The sequence below is a fragment of the Petaurus breviceps genome, unplaced genomic scaffold (assembly GCF_028583685.1).
Source record: "Petaurus breviceps papuanus isolate PSGF00001 unplaced genomic scaffold, PetGlider_PUasm1.0 126, whole genome shotgun sequence".
Classification (NCBI taxonomy): Eukaryota; Metazoa; Chordata; class Mammalia; order Diprotodontia; family Petauridae; genus Petaurus; species Petaurus breviceps.
Genome location: NW_027185655.1, coordinates 74,312,946 through 74,318,460, shown reverse-complemented (window position 1 = coordinate 74,318,460; position 5,515 = coordinate 74,312,946).

The following is a 5,515-nucleotide window of genomic DNA, read 5'->3' as shown; positions in this document are numbered from 1 at the left end:
TGTTAGATTTCTGCAGACACATCGATGAGAGAGGAGACTACTATTTCACAATAAATAGGGTTTCTTCCTTCCTTCACATAACATAGTACAATTGTCAGAATCTTAACCTTGGAATCACAGAACCTGAGTTCAAAATGGGTATTCACTCCCCCCTTTCTCCCCCTCCCCCCAGTATTCTGCTATGTGGAGTACATGAAAGCAAGCAATGACTTGCATTTACCTTGGTTTAAACTATGTCCCTCTACATAGGGAAGAGAAAAATACCTTTGTTCAAAGTGAGAATACTTTGCCTGGAAGACAAATAGATACATAAGTGTGTGAATGGCTAGGTCGGGAAATAAAATCCTTATATTTTGTACTTATCCTTCCCATTTCCATGTGTGATTCTCTTGGTGACCCCCTTATGTACCATTGTCCTTTAGTGTCCAATTTTGGGAAGCAGGAATGATGATTTAGCTGCACTAAGGGAAGAAAAGTGCTATTCTGTAAGTGAAATGGAGGGTATCCTTTAGACTTTATTTTCTTTACTGTTATGACTGATTGTATTTTAGAAACTGGGTCCTAATGGAGAAACAATTCTCATTTCATCTCATTTGGCCTGACTCTATGATTTGGAGATGATAGTAACCATCCTCTCTCTCTGTCTCTGTCTCTCTCTCTCTGTCTCTTTCTCTATCTCTGTCTCTGTCTGTCTGTCTCTGTCTGTCTCTGTCAGTCTGTCTGTCTCTCTTTTTGATGGTGTTGTCAATCTCTGAGCCACAACATTGAGATTACAGAATTAGAGTTTGGTAAGCTTCAAACATGCTCTTTGAAGCTAAATATAGGCTACACTTGTTCCTTGAATTCAGCTTGCATGAAATCTAAGTGAAGTCTATAATTTGTGTCATATTTGATTATATGCATACATATTTTCCTTTCAAACCACCACCACTATACGATGCAGTACAATACAAACTACTGCACATGCTCATTTTAAGTGTCTTTATAACATGACACAGCCTTCTTCACTATTACCTCACAGGGTTGTGAGGAAAGTCTTTAGTATTACTAACATTGTTTCCAAATGAACAAAATAAAGTATCAGACAAAATAACATCATCTCATTTACTTGTTCATTCAAACTGCTAATAAAATGGTAGTGTTGTCTTCAGGACTGGTGTATACCAGTCTGATAAGTTAGTGAAGTCAACAAGTTAGAGTGATCAGGTTTTTATGGCATCTGCTCAGCTAAGAGTGACAAGTTTTACCTAGGAGAGGAGCTTCTAGAATTCTGTAGAACTATGGGAAGTTAAAAGTAATGCATTTACAGAATGAGAAGAAACAGAAGTCTGATTGTATCCCTCTTATTATTAAGCAAAACCATTAAAACTTGTATCCCATTTTAGAGAAGATACTCCCCATACATTTGATGCCAGTTATGTAGTTTGTTGAATAGCATGTAGTATGGAATTCTAACATGCAGGGGAAAGAAACATGGCTATTCCTGTGCTCTTTTAAAATGCTAAAATTTGATTTCTTGCTTTCATGATGCTATTAGGATGACTTGGGCCATATATGGAGGAGGCTTTTTTTCTTTTTAAAAACAACTCCAGGCTTTACAAATGGCCTTTCTTGCAATCTGAGCCCCAGTATCCATCTACTGCTGGTTTAAGAGAAATATGATATAAATACAAAAGTACCAGTTATCTATACTGTTTCTCCAAGCCATGCATTTTCACTGATGATCAGTGATATCCAGCATAGCTTCATTTTATTACATTTTTTTCTCTTTCTTCAATAGCTAGATCTTTGTCCTACTCTTCTACCTCATTGTAGAGGAACTGCTGAGAAGAAAAAAATGACTAAAAGAAAGTTATAGGTGGGATTAAGAGGCAAAAATAAATCAAGGGATATGGGAGAAAACTTAAACTGGATAATGCCTTTGTAGTTAACTGATAGATGACTATTGTCCCCCCTTCCAAATAGTCAGTGTCTGAGAAAATAGGAATCTCTTTCCTTACTTAACTTGGATTTGAGGAGAACTTGGGTTTGAGCCTGGAGAAATACATCATGTTTAGTTTGTGGAAAAGCTGACTTAAGTTTTCAACTTAATTTTGTAGCTTGTTGTTTAATGAAAACATCGTAAGTTAGTAACCACTCATTTGCTAACTGCAGAGTCATTCTATTTCTCTGTCTACAGGTTATCTGTCCCATTTGTGGCAAATGACAGTGCCTTTTGAACATTAAATTTGATAATTTATTAATATTTTAATAAGCTCAATGGAGAAAAGAACTAATTAATTTGAAACAAAGACGGTATATCCTTTTCATCAAAATTAAATTTAAAATGCAAATAAGGAGCAAAATATGGATGAAAGAGACCTTGGTTGTCGTCAGCAATGGCCTCAGACACTTCTTCTTGAATAGGGGACCATGTCTTATTATTAGTTATGATTAGCTATTTAAAATGAAGAATCTTGAAGATTTTGATCTTCATAACTATTCTGCAACATCAATTATAAAACTTGGCTATTAATAGGGCTTTACCAATGACATTTCTCCTGGATAGTGGTGACCCCATACCTGCTCAAACCAGAGTCTATGAACTCTACCTGAAAACAGAACTTAATGGGAAGAAAAAAAGCAACAAGGATTGGGATCAGAGAATGGTCATTAATTTGGAAGATCAAAAAACAAGAAATAAAATAGAAATAGCCAAATGATCCCACTCCTCTTATTACACTCATCTTCATGAAGTTTGGCTCTGTTTCTATTTAACATTTATAGGCGTAGGAGAATTAGAATGAAAAAATACAAGGATTATGTTTGTGGAAAAGAAAACTTTGAAGGTTGGGATTCAGAACTGCATTTGTCTGATAACTCTTTTCTTCTCTCCACATTTCATTAAAAAGGGGGGGGCATACTCATTGAACTGTTTAAACTTGGAACACTGTTTCCTTATCTATGAAAACTACAAAATATGGCAATATAAATGCCCTTATATTTAACAACAATAAATATTCTAAATACAGTGTTTTGAACAAATAAATTTATCTTGTTAAACAAGTGTTTTTAGAAGACATCAAAGTCTTAAAAAATGCTATAATTGTTGTTTTTCCCCCCTTCACACACACACATCAATCACATAATACTAAAAGTATATCTGACCTGCTAAAGATTTTTGCTTAGAGGCAATATTGCTCCTAGCCAAAATTGGCAAGTCTAATCAGGACTAAGAATATTCAGATTAAAGAGACCCAATTCCTTCTTGAAATGGATTTACATTTAAGTGGAAACTGAAGACTAGATCCTAATTTTGCAAAATTGAAAGTTATATGTATTATCATTACAAGTTAATTTTTGCAAATTGGCTTTGAGTTGCCTTTTATGTCTATGACTTTTTTAAAAAATACATGTATTTTTCTTTTCCACTGTGGAACATTTAACAAATGGTACTAGGATGTGAGATGCTTTGAATTACCCTGCTGAAGTTTAGATATCTTGAAAAAATTACAAAGGAAATTATAATTTTCCATTAAAAAACAAAAGCAAAAAGAAATGACAGTTAACAAATGTCATGGGATGATAGGTGTTTCCAGAATCCCAATAACCAGAGTCCCTGAATTTCAGTATGGAAAGAATTTGTGGACCCAAGCAATATTTAAGTCAGGGTGGTATAATTTTATTGTTACACTTCACAGTGGGCAAGAGTTTTTAAGGAATCTGCAACCTTAAAGGGTTACAGTTAAAGTTTATAGAGGATAATCATAGTAAATCAGATATCAACTATGCTAACTAGGTGAATCAGGGAGGGTTTACAGAGGAGTTAAGGAGTGGTAAATTCTTTTTTTTTGAGTTACAAATTTTCTCCCTGTTTTTCCCTTACCCACCACCCCAAAATAGCAATCCCACTGGATATCCACTCCTCCCATCTACTCTCTCCCATATCTTCTCCCATCCCCACTCCAACTTTCCAGTAGGGCATGGGGGGACTCTATGTCCCAGTGCCTGTATATCTTATTTCCCATTTATATGTAAAATAATATTGATAATAATATATATGAGTGTGTGTGTATTAAACATTTTATTTTAAAACTTTGAATTCCAGATTAATTCCCTTCCTCCCTTGTCATCCACTTTTACTGGGAAGATAAGCAATTCAATATAGGTTGTACATGTGTAGCTATGCAAAATATTTCTATAGTAGATATATTGTAAAAGATTGACCATATTTCCCTCCCTCCTATCCCACCTTCCACTTGTTCTATTCTCTACTTTGATCCTGCCCTTTTCCAAAGTGGGTACTTCCAACTTCCCTCTCCCTGAGCCTGCCCTACTTCCCATTGACCCCCCTCTCATCCCCTTACCCCTTACTCTCCTGTAGGGTGAGGTACCCTATTTAGTGTCTATGTCATTCCTTCCCTAAGCCACATTCAATGAGAATAAGGTTGACCCATTCCCTTTTGCCTTCCTGTTCTTCCCCTCCATTGCAACCATTTCCCCTACTTCTTCTATATGAGATAGTTTACCCCAATCTGTCTCTCCCCATCTCCTCTCATTATATTCCTCTCTCACCTCTTAATTTCACCTTTCAAGTATCATCTCTTCCTATTAAACTGGTCCTGTGCCCTCTATCTATGTATACCTGTACACATATATAAACACATTCACATATACATTCATATGCCCATATACCCTCCTACATAGACATATATGCATATATATGTATACACACACACTCCTATTGCCTTCAATTATTCTCATACTGAGAAAAGTTCCATAAGTTGCAATTATCATTTTTCCATGTAGGAATGTTAATAGTTCAACTTTGATAAGTTCCTTATGATTCCTTTTCCCTGTTTACCTTCTCATGCTTCTCTTGCTTCTTGTTTCTCAATGTCAAGTTTTCTAATCAGTTCTGGTTTTTTTCATCAAGAATGCTTGAAAACCCTCTATTCCACTAAATTACTATATATTCCCCTGAAACATGATACTCAGTTGTGCTGGGAAGCTGATTATTGGTTTTAATCACAGCTACTTTGACCTCTGGAATATCATGTTCCAAGGCCTCCAGTCCTTTAGTGAGGAAGCTGCCAGATCCTTGGTTATCCTGATTGTGTTTCCACAATATTCAATTTTTTTTCCCTGGCTGCTTGTAATATTTTCTCCTTCCTTTGGGAACTCCAGAACCTGGCTATAATATTCCTAGGAAATTTCTTTTTGGGATCTTTTTCAGGAGGTGATAGATGGATTCTTTCAACCTCTATTTTGCCCTCTGGTTCCAAAACATCAGGGCAGTTTTCCTTGAAAATTTCTTGAAGGATGATTTCCAGGTTCTTTTTTTGATCATGGCTTTCAAGTAGACCAATAATTTTTAAATTTTCTCTCCTGGATCTATTTTCCATGTCAGTGGTTTTTCCCATGAGATATTTCACGTTGCCTTCTATTCTTTCATTTGTTTGCATCTGTTTAATAGTATCTTGATTTCTCATGATGTTACCAGCTTCCATTTCCTCCAGGCTAATTCTCAAGGAAT